The following is an 18,894-nucleotide window of genomic DNA, read 5'->3' on the forward strand; positions in this document are numbered from 1 at the left end:
ATCAGTGCTTATTTTTGGAAGATAGTGGGTGACTGCAGTAATTTTAAAGCTCCTAGATCGCTGACTTTTAACACCCAAAAGAAGAATGCTAAACTAAGCTAGGAACAAAGGCAGACTGAGACTACTGAAATACTTGCAAAGAGCCTCTGTATTTATTGTTATCTGGAAGCATGGTCCTGTTGTACTAAAGCATTTGGAAATTAGAATGGGTTGGTTTTTAATACCTCATTGATGTGCCTCCTGTCCCATGGGGCCATGAGCAAACCACACATCCTCTTGGCCCACAGGGTCTGAAGTCTAGCCAGTCCTAGAGAAGGGTGGCACGAGGTGACCAAAGGGACTACAACTTCTGAGGAGCAGCTGGGACACGAACAGGCACCCATATGGGATGGTCTACTACACCCCCCAGGGGCGGTTCTACAAGTAACAACTTACCAGGGAGAGGGAATATGATGCGCCTCGACAGCTGATTAGTTTTTACCAATGATGACTTCTCTTCAAAGTCAGGGAATGGGGGCCGGTGTTGTGGAGCAGTGGATTAAGCCACCACCTGCAATGCTGGCATCGCCTATCAGAGCACCGGTTCAAGTCCCTGCCGCTCTACTTCCAACCCATTGTCCCTGCCATTGCATCTGAGAAAGCAGCAGAAGGTGGTCCAGGTTGGACCCCTGCCACCCACATGGGAGACCAGGATGGAGCTCCTGGCTCCCAGCTTCAGCCTAGCCCAACCCCGGCCATTGCAGCCATTTGGGAAGTGAACCAGCAATGGAACATCTCTCTCCCTCTCTCTCTGTCACTCTGCTTTTCAATAAATAAAAATAAATAAATCTTTAGAAAAAACCAGAGACGGAGAAGCAAAGGAAGAACTAGAAGGGTGGAGCAGAAAGAAAAATTTTAAATCAATCAATGCAACAGAGCAGAGGGGAAAAAGGGGTGAGAGGGAGCTAAAACTTCAGGGGCAGAATAAGTGTGCAGCATCAGTGACGAGAAGCCCCAAAGAGTAGGGGCTGTGCTGTGGGTGTGAATGTGCTCCCAAGCCCATCTGCTAAGATCTTAACCCCCAGCGTGAGTGGGTCATAAAGGCTGAGCTCTCGTGAAAGGTATTTGTGACCTTGGAAAAGAGGTTCTGCTGGGGCGTAGCGGGTAAACCCACAGCCTGAGATGCCAGCATCCCATATGGGTGCAGGTTTGAGTCCCAGCTGCTCCACTTCCGGTCCAGCTCCAGCTGCTAAAGGCTTAGAAAAGCAGCAGAGGATGGCCCAAGTGTTTGGACTTCTGCTACCCATGTGGGAGACCCAGATGAAGATCCTGGCTTCAGCTGGTTCAGCCATGGCCATTGTGGCCATCCAGGGAGTGAACCAGCAGATGGAAGCTCTCTCTCTCTCTCTCTCTTTCTGTGTGTGTGTGTGTAACTCTGACTTTCAAATAAATAGATAAATCTTCAAAAAAAAAAAAAGAATTATCATTCCATGATTTTCCTTAACTTGCCATTGATCCTGATTCTGTATGTTGCTAAAGCTAAAGTCGGCTTCCTAAGAATTAAAAATCAGACAGGTAGAAACACCAAAACATGCTGAGAGTATGTCATGCCACAGTCCCATCTTTGAATGAACTGGCAGTTATGGAAGTATTGAAGGGACATGGTGACATGGGGGGAGGAGTGACAGTCACCAGAACCATGAAAAAATGGCCAGAAATACTTAACAATGACTTCAGAAATAGTGAAGCCTAAGTGACAGCTCCATTTGTTCTGTGTAAGTATAAATACTACAAACTCCATCATGAGAGGAAAGGGACACTATGAGCAGGTTGTAACACACTGATGGTGACCTTTGAACGGTGTCTCCACACTGCTGGTGTTTGCCACGTGAATTGGTGAGTGTCCCCTCCATCCTTGCAAAGGCCCTGCTTCCCTTGGACTATCAACCTCTTTGTCATTTTAAAATCTTTATCTATTTTTTTGAAAGTCAGAGAGGCAGAAACAGACAGATACAGTGAGACCGTCCATCTGCTGGTTTTCTAACAAGATCATTGCATGTTCAAAATTCAGTCTAGGGGCCAGTACTTTGGCTTAGAGAGTAAAGCTACCACCTGTAATGATGCCAGTATCCCATATAGGCACCAGTTCGAACCTTGGCAGCTCCACTTTCTAATCCAGCTCCCTGCTAATGGCCTGGGAAGAAGCAGAAGATGGCCCAAGTGCTTGGGCCCCTGAACCCAAGTGGGAGACCCAGAAGAAGCTCCTGGCTCCTGGCTTTGGATCGGCCCAGCTCCAGCTGTTGCAGCCATTTGGGGAGTGAGCCAGTGGATGGAAGACCTTTCTCTATGTCTCCCTCTCTCTGTCTGTAGCTCTGCCTTTCAAATAAATAAATAAATCTTCAGGGCCAGCACTGTGGCATAGAGCATAAAGCTGCTGCTTGCAGCGCCCTCATATGAATACTGGTTCAAGTCCCAGCTGCTCCACTTCCAATTCAGCTCTCTGCTCTGGCCTGGGAAAGCAGTAGATGATGGCCCAAGTCTTTCCCCATATGGAAGAAACTCCTGGCTTCAGATCGGCCCAGCTCCGGCCGTTGTGGCCATTTGGGGAGTGAACCAGTGGATGGAAGATCTCTCTCTTTCTCTGCCTTTGCCTCTCTGTAACTCTGCCTTTCGAATAAATAAATAAACAAATCTTAAAATCCTCAAAAAAAAAATTTCAGTCTATTGCAGAGAGCCGGATTGGGAGAGGCAGGACTTTCCAGACAATGAATGTTTCTGCTGGGAAAGTCCTTGGCATTGGGCCTTTCCCCTTAGACTAATCCGGCAATGCACACCCTTACGTGTCTCATTTTCTGGCCACTTACAGGGAATTAGAGGGATTCGTTTCCATGACCTGACCGCAGCAGGAGGAAAACTGCGAGTCTCCTAGGACAGTGAAGTCTTGTAACTCGGTCAACTATTTGCAAACTGGAACCTCCTTCTCCTCCCCTTCTGGAAGCTTCCAGGTCCGAGGAGTTCAAGGGGCTGCTGAGTGGGGAGGTGAGTTAGATATTTCACACTTCATTTGACTGCTGCCCTACCCAGTGTCTCTTAACACGGCAATGCCCAGCTGGCTCTAGTTGTCTGAAACAGATCTGAGTCTGTTCCTTTTTATTTTACTTTAACAATATCTCTGAATGGAGCCAGCACTGTTAATAAGGATTAAGCAGCTGCTTTCAATGCCAGTATCCCATATCAGAGCACAGTTTCCAGTCCTGGCTGCTCTGCTTCTTTCTTTCTTTCTTTCTTTAATTTATTTTTTATTTATTTGAAAGACAGAGTTACAGAGAGAAGTAGAGACAGAGAGAGAGGCCTTCCATCCGCTGGTTCACTCCCCAGATGGCCTCAACAGCCGGAGCTGTGCCGATCTGAAGCCAGGAGCCAGGAGCTTCCAACAGGTCTCCCACGTGGATGCAGGGGCCCAAGGACTTGGGCCATCTTCCACTGCTATCCCAGGCCATAGCAGAGAGCTGGATTGGAAGTGGAGCAGCTGAGACCGGAACCGGCGCCCATATGGGATGCCGGCACTTCAAGCCAGGGCTTTAACCTGCTGTACCACAGCGTCGGCCCCTGCTCTGCTTCTAAACTAGCTCCCTCTCAAATGCCTGGGAAGCCAGCAGAGATGGCCCAAATACTTAAACCACTGTACCCATGTGGGAGATATGAGTGGACTTTAGGGCTCCTTGCTTGGGTCTGAACCAGTCCCAGCTATTGTGGTCATTTAAGGAGATGGAAGATCTCTGTCTCTCCCTCTCTTTGTCACTAAGCCTATCAAACAAATAAATAAGTAAATAAATACTTTTTTAAAGTCTTTAGAGGTTGATGTTGTGGAGTAGTGGGTAAAGCCACCGCCTGTGATACTGGCATCCTATATGGGTACCAGTTCGAGTCTCAGCTGCTCCACTTCTGATCCTGCTCCCTGCTAATGCACCTGGGAAAGTAGTGGAACATGGCCCAAATCTTTGGGCCCCTGCACCCATGTGGGAGATCCAGAAAAAGCTCCTGGCTCCTGCACCCATGTGGGAGATCCAGAAAAAGCTCCTGGCTCCTGGCTTTGCCCTGGCCCAGCCCTGGTTGATGTGGCCATTTGGGGAGGGAATCATCAGATGGAAGACCTCTCTCTGTAACTCTGGCTTTCAAATAAATAAATAAATATATTTTTAAGAGGTCTCTAAACCTATGGATACCTTTATAATTTTACATAAATGACAAAATGTGATCACATTCTGTGTGTTGTAGGTTTACTTAATGCAATCTTTCAAAAAATTTATTTACTATTTTATGGTTCCCACCTCTGCAACCTCCCATCGCCACTAAGTCCCGTTAGCCCTCTTCCCCATCACCTTCCAGGCAATCCCTGCCAACAGCCTTTATAATCATTTACCAGCAGAAACACCTGTAAGATCCATTTTGCCCTGGTTTATAATCATCTTATGCACACTTCCCTGTATCTTGCTTTCCCTACACAGGAGCATTTTATGGAACTCCCTCCTGGTAAATTGGTACAGCTCTGATTCCTTCTCTCTATGGCTGCGTAGTCTGTTGGGTGTGTGTTTCCCTGTGACTTCTTTAACTGTCCTCACATGGTGGGCATCCACACCACACCCAGGTGTGGCTGTTTGCCACTCTGACAGCGCTGTGCTGTCCTTGGACACATGGCAATTATTCCTAGTAGCTCTCTAATGAGGGGATGATGTTTTCAGAATGCATCACTCTGTAGAAGAGTATTTTTAAAAATTTTCACATATGTTTTATATATACACATATACACACACACACACACATAGACACACACACAAATTACTTTCCTAAAGGGCCTGGTTTTCCTAATGCTCCCTTGCAGCCCCAACTAGCAAAGTGATTAATTTGAAGACAGGGCCTCTAGAGAGGTAAGTCCCATTAAATGAGATCCAAAGGGGCCTCTAATCCAACAGGACTGGGGTCCTTAAAAGTAGAGCCTGAGACCTGGGGATGTGCTCCATGAGCAAAGGCTTTTTGAGGTCACAGCAAACTAGGGCAACCTTGGGAGCAACCAAACCTGCCGCCATCTTGACCTTGGAGCACCAGCTTCCAGAACAGTGAGGAAATAATTGTCTGTTGCTGAAGCCGCCTCTGCCACGGCACTTTTGTCACAGCAGCAACAGCAGACCAATCCACTCCCCTACTGCTTTATGTCTTTCAAGAAGATTTAATTATCCCTTCTAAGTCCCGTGCATTCCTTGTTAAATATCTTTCTAGGCATCTGATAGGTTTTGTCATTATATGACCATTCTTTTGGGGGTAAGTTTGGGCAATGTCTCTTCCCAGAAAATCATTTTTTATTTTAATGTATTTACATTATTAATTGACAGAAGTAATTGTGCATGTTTACAGAGTGTGGTGTTACGTTTCAGTATGTTGCATACTCTGTGCTGTGAGCAGACCAGGGGAGTTAGAATATCCATCATCTCACACGATTATCGTTTCTTTGTGTTGGAAATATTTGAAATCCGCTATTCAGGCTATTTTGAAATGCACATTTAATTGTTGTTAACCATTGCACTACAGAATATTAGAAGTTATTCTTCCTGACCAACTGCATCTTGGTACCTATTAACAATCCTCTCTCCTTTCCCTACCCTGACACCCTTCCCAGGCTCTGGTAGTCACTGTTCTAATTCTCTGAAGCCGACTTTTGGCTTCCACAGATAAATAAGAACATGCACGGTTTCCCTTCTGTGTCTTGCTTGTCTTACCTAACACGACATCCTCCAATTCCATCCAGCTTGCTGCAAGGACAATGTTTCCCTCTTTTTTGTGACCGAGTCCTATTTCATTGGGAATATATACTACAATGTCCTTATCCACTCATCCATCAGTGGACACCAAGGCTCCAAATCCTGGCTATCATGACAGTGCGGCAGTGAACACAGGAGTGCAGACATTTCTTCAACAGACTGAGTTCATCTCCGTGGGAACACATTCAGCAGAGGGGTTGCTGGCTCACACGACAGCCCTACATGTATTTCCAGTCTTTTAGAGAATCCTCCTTTTCATCTAGGATTTCAAAAAACAGTTTTTTTTTTTGCCTTTGAGTTGCACAAAATATTCTTGCAAAGCTTTGAAGTGCTCCTCTCTTTATTCTGCTCTGCTTCTTGTTCCTATCTTGTCGACTTTGGCTCTCGCTGTTCTTTCTCTTCTAATCAATATCACACTATTTTATTGGACTTTTCAAAGAATTAGCTTATAAAATCAATTATGTTTTCCACTAGATTTTCTGTGGCATTCATAAATTTTGGCCTTAATCATGATTAATCTCTCTGAATAACTGTCTAACATCTTATTGCAGACAGTAATAAATGCAACCAGAAACATAATCAAAATTTAAAATGGAAAATGGAAATTATATAAAACTATTCTTTGCTGCTAATGTGACCATAAACCTTAAAAACCCCAAAAGCTCTAGTTAATAAAAGAACTACTACTAACATTTATATGGAATTTGGTAAGAAAACTGGTTAGGAGATAAATGTGCAAAATTAAGCACTTTTCTTCTGACAGCAGCACCTAGAGATAAAAATGAGAAAATGACACCATTTTCTCTTCCTGGATTATATTAATCTATCTTACTTTTTTTCTGACTTGTTAAGACTCCATTTCAGGGCCAGCACTGTGGCATAGTGGGTAAAGCTGTGTCTGCAGTGCCAGCATCCCATATGGGCGCTGGTTCAAGTCCCAGCTGCTCCAGTTCCAATCCAGCTCCCTGCTAATGGCCTGGGAAAAACAGTGGAGGATGGTTCAAGTGCTTGGGCTCCTGCACCCACGTGGGAGATCTAGAAGAAGCTCCTGGCTCCTGTCTTTGGATCAGCCCAGCTCCAGCTGATGGGGCCATTTGGGGAGTGAACCAGTGGATGGAAGATTTCTCTGTCTCTCCCTTGCTTTCTCTCTGTAACTCTGCCTTTCAAATAAATAAATACATTTTTTTAAAAAAAGTAGATAGAAAGTAAACTTATTAAATATGGAACATGTTCCAAAAGTATTTTTAAATATTTATTTATTTGAAAGACAATGTGACATAAAGAGATAGGGAAAGACAGCAAGAGAGAGAGAAAGGAGAATCTTTCATCCATTTGTTCACTCCCCAAATGATTGCAACAGCCAGGGCTGGACCAGGCTGAAACCAGGAACTAGAAAACCCATCCGGGTCTCCCACATGGATAGCAGGGGCCCAAAAACTTGGGCATCTTCCACTGCTTTCCCAGGCACAATAGCAGGGAGCTGGGTCGAAAGCAGGACAGCTTTCAAACCAGCACTTGAATATGGAATGCTGGCATTGGAAGCAACTTAACCCATTGTGCCACAACACCAGTCCCCACAAATAACTGTTGACTATCTATTGTGTGCTATAACTAGGAGTAGTGCCTGCTGTTTCCCTAATGAATCCTCAGGAGGATTTGGTGCATTTCTGTGTTTGGTGATGATGCTCTCAGGGCCCTCGGGGTCTAGGGGACACGGTGCAGGTAGGAGCATGGGAGACCTGAGCCTCACACCTCTGTATTACCTAAGCAGCTCTCCTATGATCTTTGGAGACCTGGATACTATTTAAACACCATCTTGGGGCTGGTGCTATGGTGCAATGGGTTAAAGCCCTGGTCTTCAGTGTCAGCATCCCACATGGGTGCCGCTTTGAGTCCCAACTGCTCCACTCCCAATCCAGCTCTCTGCTACGGCCTGGGAAGGCAGTGGAGGCTGGCCCAAGTCCTTGGGCCCATGCGCTCACATGGGAGACCCAGAAGAAGCTCCTGGCTCCTGGCCTCGGATTGGTGCAACTGTGGCCGTTGAGGCCATCTTGAGGGTGAACCAGTGAATGCGGAAGACCTTTGTCTCTCTCTCTCTCTGCCTCTGCCTCTCTGTAACTCTGCCTTCTAAATAAATAAATTAAAAAAATAAATGACATCACAAGAAGGAAGTTCGGCACAGCGATCAGGCAGCTACTTGGGGTGCATGCAACCCATACTGGAGTTCCTGATTTGAGTCTTGGCTCTGCTTCTGAGTCCAGATTCCTGCTAGTGTCCACTCTGTGAGATGGCAGGTGATGGCCCAAATGCCTGGGTCCCTGGAACTCACCTGGGAGACCTGGACTGCATTCTAGGCTCCTGGCTTCAGCAGCAGATGGGAGATCTCTCTGTTTCTCTGTCTCTGCCTCTCTCTCCTTCATTTCAAATATTTTTTTTAAAGATTTATTTATTTATTTGAAAGGTAGAGTTACAGAGAGGCAGAGGCAGAGAGAGAGGAGAAAGAGACGTCTTCCATCCCCTGGTTCACTCCCCAGATGGCTGTAACGGCTGGAGCTACACCAATCCGAGACTAGGAGCCAGGAGATTCCTCCAGGTCTCCCACATGGGTGCAGGGGCCCAAGGACTTGGGCCATCTTCCACTGCTTTCCTAGGCCACAACAGAGAGCTGGATCGGAAGTGGAACAGTCAGAACTCAAACTGGTGCCCATATGGGATGCTGGCACTGCACACCAGGTCTTTCATCTGCTACGCTACGGCACCAGCCCCTCAAATAATTTTTTTTTTTAATTTAAGAATTGGATTTGATCCAAAGGCGAAAGTTTTTATTTTGCATTCTCAAATAAGTTCCTGAAATTCAAAACAGTGGTATGAACATTGAAGGCCAAAATATTTTTAATTTGGAAACATCTTGAAATAAATAAATATAAAAAGATTCTTACTAGCCAGAGCCTAGAGGATCCAAACCTAGATTTTTTTTAAAAAGATGTATTTCTTTTATTTGCAAGTCAGAGTTATAGAGCGGGGGAAGTAGAGGGAGAGGCAGAGGCAGAGGCAAAGAGAGAGGTCTTCCACCCACTGGTTCACTCCCCAGATGGCCACAACGGCCAGGATTGGGCCAGGCCGAAGCCAGGAGCCAGGAACTCCATCCATGTCTTCCACATGGGTGCAGGGGCCCAGATACTTGGGCCATCTTCTGCTCTTTCCAGGCATGTTAGCAAGGAGCTGGATCATAAGTGGAGCAGCCAGAACTCAAACAGGTGCTCATATGGGATGCCAGCACTGCGGGCAGCAGCTTTACTCACTATACCACAGTGCTGGCCCCCCCTAACCTGGATTTTATATCACAATATTAGAAACAGACAGAGAGACTTAGAAACAAACAACAGGACCCAGCACTGTGGCATAGCTGGTTAAGCCGCTGTCTGAAACACCAGCATCCCACACAGGTGCCGGTTTGAATCCTAGCTGCTCCACTTCTAATCCAGCTCGCTGCTAATGGCCTGGGAAAAGCAGCAGAGATGGGCCAAGTGCTTGGGTCCCAGGGAGACCCAGAGAAAGCTCCTGGCAACTGGCTTCGGCCTGGCTCAGCTTATGCTGTTGCAGCAGTCATCTGGGGAGTGAACCAGTGGATAGAAGGATCTCTCTCTCTCTCTCTCTCTTCATCTCCTCTCCCTCTGTAAGTCTGACTTTCAAATAAATAAATAAATCTTTAAAAACAAAAAAATCCTCCCTGGATTAGGAGCAGAGGTGGGGAAGAGAGCGAAGACGGGAAGATGTCTGGGTCCTGGCCACCCACTTGGGGAGAGAGAATCCTAGAACACAATGATTTTGCACCTCACTCCCAATGTGCCTGAAGCCAGGAAGACCTGCACCGGACAGACTGCCAGAGAAAAGGCAGCAATGACGGACAAAGTGCCTGGTGCCTGGGAACTGAGCAAGGGTGGCTGTGGCTGTGAGGGGGCCCAGCTCATGCAGGCGTGCGTGAGACACAGTCGCCACCTTCAAGGACTCCACAGTCTAGCGGGAGAGATGGGCACTCAAAGAGAAGCAAGTTGTACACAACCCCCAAAGTCAAATGCACACACTGTTAAGCACAATTTATGGAAGGTCACTGCTTTAGGCTGAGCCCCTACACTAGGCCCAATAAAACAGAACAAACCAGAAAGAAGTCATCTGTGCTTGGTGCCAAGTAATGAAACTGAACTTGGAAATGAGCCACACAGGAGATTCACAGCAGCAGTCAGAAGCAGCTCCGGTTACCCGACCCAGCTAAGTAAACCCCTGCACTTGAACCCTGTAAGTGAAGCAACTTTGAAATGACCACACCACTTTTTATTCTATTTCCGCTTCTTCAGCCCTTTTCTGCCTATAAAACCTCCCTCCTCCACTCAACTCATCAGAACACCTTGTCCAAATCTTTAGATGGCCACTGCATCATTCATGAATCCCTAACAAAAGTCAGTTCAGCTTTAAACTCGTTTTGTTGAAGTTCTTGTGTGTGTGTGTGTGTGTGTGTTTAATGGACTAGCTTCACAACTTTGTTTCCAATTAATACCCAATCCTTGGGATCATTTTGTTTTCTTCTTCTCCTTCTCCTTTTTTAACGGGCCGGCGCTGTGGCCTAGCTGGTAAAGCCTCTGCCTGCTATGCTAGAATCCCATATGGGTGCCGGTTCGTGTCCCTGCTGCTCCACTTCCAATCCAGCTCTCTGGATGTGTGTTGTGATCTCTCTCTGTCCTTCCCTCTTGAGGGAGAGAGAGAGAGAGAGAGAGAGAGAGAGAGAGAGAGAGATCGATCTTCTATCCACTGGTTCATTCCCCAAATGGCCGAAATGGCTGGAGCTGAGCCGATCTGAAGCCAGGAGTCAGGAGCCTCTTCTGGGTCTTCCCACGTGGGTGCAGGGGCCCCCAAGGACTTGGGCCATCTTCTACTGCTTTCCCAGGCCATAGCAGAGAGCTGGATCAGAAGTGGAGCAGCTTGGACTCAAACCAGCACCCATATGGGATGCTGGCCCCGCAGGCAGCAGCTTTACCCACTATGCCACAGCACCAGCCGCCAAACAGGCAATTTTCTGAAAAACCTCATTGGTATTTTGTGTCCCAACAGATTTGCTGGGGAGTTTCTGTTCTTGCATTGTTTGCCCTGGAGCAGGCCTTGGAAAACCCTGCTTTGAAAAGGCCCAGGGAAGCCAAGATGGCCTGGGGCTCCAGTCTGGGAGGGGCGAGGAGAGGGTGGAGGGTAGAGGTTGAAGCCCCCAGGCCACTTCCCACACAGCAGCTTCCCTTTCCCCGTCTCTGTGCGGTCTCCTCAGTGAGTTTCCCATTAGGCCAGGTGGAGGGGGAAGACAGACATGTTTTAGGGAGACAGACTGAGCTGGCATCTGAGCCCTGGGTCTCCAGCCCGGAGCGGATGCGTAGTGAGTGTTTTTGGAAGGTGTTTCGAAGGGAAGAGGTGGACTTTAGTACTGGAGCAGGAACAGTCAGTGGAATGGAATTGAAAGCCAAAGAAAAGTTTGTCAGCTCAACGGTTTTTGGAATATATTTGCAAATGCGAGTTAACCAAAACTCTACAGACTGATGCAAAGCCGGATTCTGGGATTTTGCCTTTTCCCCAGTGCCAATCTGGTTTCCTCGTCATGCCCAGAGGCGGCAGAGGTGGGGGGTGGAGATGGGAGTCAGGAAGGAAGAAGGAAATCCTTTACTGGCTTCCTCTGCGTCCCTGAAGCAGGTGCTGCCTGCGGGGAAACTGAGGAAGAGCAACACGAGTTCCTGCCACTCAGCGACCGAGGGCTCTGAGACTTGGAAAACAGGGAGTTTGTTCCCATCCACCCTCTGTAGATGTAGGAGTTGATGTTCACGGGAGCCCGGAAGCAGAGGCCTCCAGTTTCCAGTACGCTGCATTCTTCCTCATTGCTGTCGTGTCCTCGGCTCAGCCAGACAAATCCGCTGTGCCGCCAGAGTACCCCAGTCCTATGTGGCAAGAAAATCGCTGGTTTTCTAGGCAGAAAACTCAGTTTTCTTTCAAACCCAGTCTGCACCTTCCCGTTCCGCTCCGTACCGCTAGAGGGCGCCCTTACCGACTGTTTTCTCCCGGCTCAGGGTTCCCGGGCTCCCAAGCTCCTGTGTTCCTCTCTAGCTAAAGCCAATGTGATGCGTGGGTGGAGGAGGAGGGACGCTCCATGCCAGGCCATCCTGTCCCACTTCTTCCTTTCCCAGTTCTTCTTTGGGCAGTGGCTGCCTCTCACAGGTAACCACCTTCCTCCTTGTGATACGGGATAAGGTAGCCAGCTGAGCTGGAGGTCCCCAACCACAAGCCCTCGCCCCAAGTAGTTCTCTCCTACCTATGAGAACACCCCTTGTCCCCGGGATGCCTTTGTTTTCCCAGGGACCTGGGGGAAGGTAACCATGTAAATAATTATACTGAGCACCACGTGGACTTTCACGGAGGTATCATAAAATTCCTAGGTGACCACATTACCTCCTAAAAGGAAGTGCTCCCCCCTCTTCTGTCTACACCAAGAATACAGAGGTGCTAAACTGCTCTCTCTCGTTCCCCTTTCCTGCCCCAGCCCGTCCTCTGCCTATGTGCGTGCGTGCGTGTGTGTGTGTGTGTGTGTGTGTGTGTTTCTCACCTTTTACATAAACCTTGGACACTGTCTACGTGCCTGTGCTTAGAATGCTTCTCTAAGTAGAAGGCAAGGGCCTGGAATAAAAAACTAAATTCCACCTCTCCCACTTGGACTCAGGTCCACCACACACTCCTGCTTTGTTTCTGGGCTCCGTCTCCCCCACCTTGGCTCACGCGGGCTCCCCCCTCCTCCATGGCTGCAGCCCTGGAGCCCCTCAGAGGCTCCTCACACAGTGCCCTCGCCACAGTCCCAGCTCCCAGTCCTGGGGCTGGTGACTGACTGCTCCCTCAGCCCTGGGGGCCAGAGTGCTGCCTGCAGCCCTGGGTTGCCCCGCCTTGCTTGGGTTCCAGCGCTCACAACACACTTCTAACCAGGCTGCCTTCTAGGACTCTCCCTGTCCTGGGATCGGCTTCCTGATTGCACCCTGTTTAAGACACAAGGGTTTTATTAACCCAGTAAGATTTCTGAAGTCTGGGGCCAGTGCTGTGGCATAGTAGGTTAAGCACTGAGGCGCCAGCATCCTGTATGGGCGCCTGTTTGAGTCCCGGCTGCTCCACTTCTAATCCAGCTCTCTGTTATGGCCTGGGAAAACAGTAGAAGATGGCCTAAGTCCTTGGGCCCCTGCACCCACATGGAAGACTCGGAAGAAGCTCCTGGCTTCAGATCTGCCAAGCTCTGGCTGTTGAGGTCACCTGGGGAGTGAACCAGCGGATGGAAGATCTCTTTCATTCTTTCTTTCTTTCTTTCTTTTTTAATATTTATTTGTTTATTTGAAAGTCAGAGTTACACAGAGAGAGGAGAGGCAGAGAGAGAGAGAGAGAGAGAGAGAGACAGGTCTTCCATCCGCTGGTTCACTCCCCAGTTGGCCGCAATGGCTGGAGCTGCACCAATCCGAAGCCGGGAACCAGGAGCTTCTTCCAGGTCTCCTACAAGGGTGCAGGGGCCCAAGGACTTGGGCCATCTTCCACTGCTTTCACAGGCCACAGCAGAGAGCTGGATCGGAAGATGGGCAGCCGGGACTAGAACCAGCGCCCATAGAGGATGCCGGCACTTCAGGCCAGGCCTTTAACCCGCTGTGCCACGGCGCTGGCCCCGGAAGATCTCTTTCTCTTGATCTCTCTGTAATTCTGCATCTCATATAAATCAATAAATCTTTTTAAAAGAAAAAAATAAAAGCTCTGAAGTCATTTGTCTGTATCTCTCCACTCTGACATATTGTAAACCCATCCTTCCCACTCCCTGAAGTGTCCGCACACATCCCTTGCACACCACCTGGCCCTGCCTGGAACGCTGTCCCACGGTCCTGTCGCCAAGGGTTCCCAAGAACCCTGTGCAACCCAGGAAGACCCTGTGAGGTGGAGATCAGCTTAATTTGCTTTCATTGCATTTCTGAAGTATTTGCTTAGGGGATTAGGAGAGAGTTAAAACCCGGCCCATTGTTTTAAGCACTTAAAAAGAATTTTCAAGTATTAAATATGTCAGAAGCTCTGCCTCCCCATTAAGGAAGTAGAAGCAAAAAGCACTCAAAGTTCTATGCTACACACACACACACACACACACACACACACGTCTCCAAACTCAGGACGCCCCCCCCCCCCCGCTTTCTTCCAGGCTTGCCAGGGCCGGCTGCCTCAGGATCACTTTGGTGCTCCACTGCTAGAAAATTCAGACAGGGGCTGGCGCCGTGGTATAGTAGGTTAAGCCTCCACCTGTGGTGCTGGCATCCCATATAGGCACTGTTTCATGTCCCAGCTGCCTGTCTTCCAATCCAGCTCTCTGCTATGGCCTAGGAAAGTAGTAGAAGATGGCCCAAGTGTTTGGGCCCCTGCACCCGCATGGAAGACCCAGAAGAAGCTCCTGGCTCCTGGCTCCTGGCTCCTGGCTCCTGGCTCCTGGCTTCGGATTGGCCCAGCTCCAGCAGTTGTGGCCATCTGGGGAGTAAACCAGCAGATGGAAAACTTCTCTCTGTCTCTCCCTCTCTCTGTCTGTAACTCTACCTGTCAGATAAATAAATAAATCTTTTTAAAAATTCTTTTTAAAAGATTTAATTAGCTAATTAATTATTTTGCTCTAGCTCTCTGCTATGGCCTGGGAAAGCAGTAGAAGATGGCTCAAGTGCTTGGGCCCCTGCTCCCACATGAGAGACCCAGAAGAAGCTCCTGGCTCCTGGTTTTGTATGGACTCAGCTCCAGCCATTGTGGCCATTTAGGGAGTGAACCAGCAGATGGAAGACCCTTCTCTCTGTCTCTCCCTCTCTCTGCAACTCTACCTCTCAAATAAATAAATCTTAAAAATAAAGAAAAGAAAATACACAGGAACAACCATGAATGGGTGTTTTCTGGGGTTCCCTCAAATAATTTTTGTGTTTGAGAACTTGTGTGCAAAGGTTGAAGTAACACCTTGACAGGAGGGATTCCATTTTGGAGAACCTGAGACTCCATTCTGGGAAGGTGCCCCCCCCCACACACTGTGAGGCTCTGGTCTGAAACTATGAACTAGAACAGTCAGACAATAGCAGTCTACTACATCGCACTTAGCAGAGTACAGAAACCCCCTAGCATGACTGCTGAAGCTTGGAAGCAGATAGGCTGCACCTGGGTTAATGATAAAAATGTAATTTGTCTATGTCCTACATAAGATTAAAACCAATACCTGCATTAACGTCAAGATTATAATTGAAATTGTTAAGATTGTAACTGGTATTGTCAAGATTATAACTGATACTAGTTTTGCAGAAGTTTTAGGTCAGCTTGACCCCAGTAACCATGTATTCCCCCCGATCCTAGCAACCATGTATTCCCCTCCCGATTTTGTGGTTTTTGCCTTTATAAACCCTGTTGCTTTGGGCTTCAGGGTCAGGAGTTCTTTAGGGCATGAGCCCACTCTCCACCGCCAGCAATAAAGGACCATCAAATTCTATCAATGTGTGGTGCTCCTTTGTTTACACTCGCTCAGGTACAACAAGGTCTCTTCCTCCAGCTCACTCCGTGTGTGCTTTGTGTGGCTGCCCCAGCCCCAGAAGACAAACAAGCAAATCATCAGCCGCAGACCTGACCACCAGGGAGTGGCGAGTCCTCTCAGGCCACGCAGTAGGATCTCTGCTGGGGAAAAACGGTTCTTACTGAGTCAATATGATGTGCCGGCTACGTGCCCAGAGTTAAAACCGGCCTTAAGAAGGGTGTTTTGACACGTGTAAATACCATCCCGGAAGTTTGCTATTTTGTTGTGGAGACAGCAAACACAGGCAATCCTCCCTGCTGAACTTGATACTGGTGGTGACAGCGATGGTGATGAAGATGGCAATAAAGGAGGAGGTGATGATGACGCGGACGCAGCCAGCAGTGCTGGGATCTGAGTGAAAAAAGGAGGGGTTCATGACTCCAGGCCAAGTCCTCCCGAGTTGGGACAGGCCAGAGCACTTGCTTCTCTTCAGCTAGAGTTTGCAAGAGCAGGTAAAACTCCGGCTGCACTGGGGGACACACTGGATCGAGTGCGGACTCATCACAGCTGCAGCGGCTACAAGCGGCAGAAGCGACCTCATCATCAGGGATGGAGTGGGAGTTACTGGCTCAGATAACGGACAGGACAGGGAAAGCAGTAGCCTCGGGCATAACTGGACTCGGGCCCAAAGCAAAGGCAGTGGTGCTCCACAGCTTGCTGTGTGTTCTCTGGTCACACGGTCTAGTTCCTTACCCGGCAGACACTCTGTCTTCACGTCCTGGAGCATCTTAGCTCAGGATGATCTGAAAGTAGAAGACCTACAAGTGGAAATTCAGTAGAAGGGTTCTGATTGGCTGAGCTTACACGATGTATTCATTCCTTAAGCCAGCTGCCGTGGCTGGGGAAGCGGTGATTGTGATCCAATGGGGCTGAGTCGTGCGTCCCTGTGTGTGGCTGGGGAGCTGGGTTCTCTCATTCGTGGCCCTGCCCCAATCCCACATAGCCGGACGGTGGGAATCAGATACCTCATGGATACTGCTGGAAAGGTGCAGAGGACTGAGAAACTGGTGAAAGGGCAAGCCCAAATGTGTGGATGGAAACTAAGTCACTTTAAGAAAAAGCAACCTAGGCTGGCGCCGAGGCTCAATAGGCTAATCCTCCGCCTGCGGCGCCAGCACCCCAGGTTCTAGTCCCGGTCGGGGCACTGGATTCTGTCCCGGTTGCCCCTCTTCCAGGCCAGCTCTCTGCTGTGGCCAGGGAGTGCAGTGGAGGATGGCCCAAGTCATTGGGCCCTGCACCTGCATGGGAGACCGGGAGAAGCACAGCGTGATGTGCTGGCCGCAGCGCTCTGGCCGCAGCGGCCACTGGAGGGTGAACCAATGGCAAAGGAAGACCTTTCTCTCTGTCTCTCTCACTGTCCACTCTGCTTGTCAAAAAAAAAAAAAAAAAAAAAAAAAGGCAACCTGGGATGGGCGCTGTGGCGTAGCAGGTAAAGCCGCCGCCTGCAGTGCAGGCATTCCATATGGGTACCAGTTCAAGTCCCGGCTGCTCCACTTCTGATCCAGCTCTCTGCTATGGCCTGGGAAAGCAGTAGAGGATGACCCAAGATCTTGGGCCCCTGTAACTGTGTGGGAGACCCAGAAGGAGCTCCTGGCTCCTGGCTCCTGGCTTCAGATCGGCACAGCTCCAAACATTATGGCCATCTAGGGGAGTAAACCAGTAGATGGAAGACCTCTTTCTCTCTGCCTCTCCTTCTCTCTCTGTGTAACTCTGCCTTTCAAATAAATAAATAAATCTTTTTTTTTTTTTAAATAAAAAAGCAACCAGGGTGGCCTGGCTGGGATGCTTATGATATTGGGCATGGTTGTAAGAGGAGCCAGGGTGGGTTCTGGTGGTCTGGCCCCTTTCAGCTGCTGTCTTGGGGGTGGGAACCTACATGTTGGGGTGGCTCTCTAAATCCCTCAGCCAGTGGAAGTGTTGCCTTGCAGATGGGGATGATAACTCCAGCCGTCTTCACAGCCGGGAAACCGAGCCTCGACACACGGGGCAGCAGCCAGGTGCTCTGCGCTGCAGGTGGAAACAGATTCTGGCTGCTCCTGGAACACCCTGAAAAGAATTGTGGTGGGAGGGAACGGAGTGGAGGGTTCATCAGGAGCCCCTCCTTGTGTTGTACTGTGTTATGGGATCAGGGGCTCTGGGGCCCCTAGCTGGATTTATCCCAGGTCCTTGTCTCAGTGTGAGAGAAGAATTCAAATCAGAGACATAGAAACGTGCAGGTAGGAAGCAGGAGTTCTTTAAAGAGCTTGAAGGGATAGCATGCACACACTGCAAGGTCAATTTGGGCAGCCCCCCTCCGGGAGCAGAGACAGGTGTTCATCACCACTACATTGAGGAGGTGTGATGCCCTAATTGAATATACAAATGGAGCAGGGTCTGGGGAGGAGTCGGTGCATATGGTGTTTTCTGGGAAGATTTCCTGGTGTCTCCATCTGGAGCTCAGCAAACCTGTAGTTGTTACGGTGTCTGTGCATGGTGGGTAGTGAGGCTCAGGTGCATCCTGGGAAGTGGGTGTGCAGAGCATGCAGCCATGTTGGACTGGCATGGATGGAGGTGAGATTTTGGCGGTGCGTGGCCGAGGCACAGAGACAGCTGGCAGTGTCTCAGCTCCTTGGTTCTCTAACTAGCTTCCTACCTAGCCCATGTCACCTGGGGATGTTGACAGGTGCACCAGCAGGGCAGGACTCAAGCAGACCTGCATTTACTCTCCTCCAACCTCTTCTCCCTTCACACCTCCCAGCTGGACCCGACACCACCGCTCACTTCCTCCTCCCACCTGCAGGACAGGGGAGAAGTGGGAACAGCTGAGCAGGCAGCGGATCTGACAGTCACGACTACCCGCATGGAGTACTTCCTGGGTGCTGAAAGCTTACTCCACATCACCTGACCGTCCTCTGGGAAGGTCAGTACTCTCCACTCTTAGATGAGAACACAGGAGCCCTGAGACTCAGGGTGGGCTTGCTCACTCCTCCTGGTCACCCAAACACCTTGCCTCTTTTCTTTGGCAGGTACTTGCTTCAAGATGGCTCCATTCACCAGGGAAAAGGGCATGCTAAAGTTGTGTTAGCATTTAGGAAACGCCAGGCTCCAATATTTGATGTCCCCATGCCCCAGGAGCCAGCCCATGGGAAACCTAACCCTGAGCACATAAAGCGTTGGTCTGACTTCATTTCCTTTCTCCCACTCCTCTGGCAGCGTCATCAGGGACAGCTGAGAGAACATAAAAGGTTTTCAACAAGTCCTACAGCTCTAGAGGTGGGGCAGAGAGGGTGTGTGACAAATTGTGGCAAATTGTTAGAATTATTGAAACTTTTTTTTATCCTGTCAGAGGCCCCGTGTGTGAGAGAACTCTGTTGGGCAGCAGCATTTCCAGGAAAGGCGTCCTCTCACAGCCTGGCTCACCTGCTCAGGGCTGGCCATGGTCTGCACTGCGGCTGCTGTCTGGGGAAAGTTGCTCTCAGAGAAATTGCAGGT

General features: G+C 49.1%; 1 long non-coding RNA gene across 1 annotated transcript; it reads left to right on the top strand.

Moving 5' to 3' along the window:
* Positions 1-2,791: 2,791 nt before the first annotated feature.
* On the top strand, positions 2,792-14,741 carry LOC138843810 (uncharacterized). Its single transcript, XR_011378818.1, has 2 exons — positions 2,792-3,018; positions 14,498-14,741. It is a non-coding gene; the product is annotated as an uncharacterized lncRNA (long non-coding RNA).
* Positions 14,742-18,894: the final 4,153 nt, after the last annotated feature.

The sequence above is a fragment of the Oryctolagus cuniculus genome, chromosome 9 (genome assembly GCF_964237555.1).
Source record: "Oryctolagus cuniculus chromosome 9, mOryCun1.1, whole genome shotgun sequence".
Classification (NCBI taxonomy): Eukaryota; Metazoa; Chordata; class Mammalia; order Lagomorpha; family Leporidae; genus Oryctolagus; species Oryctolagus cuniculus.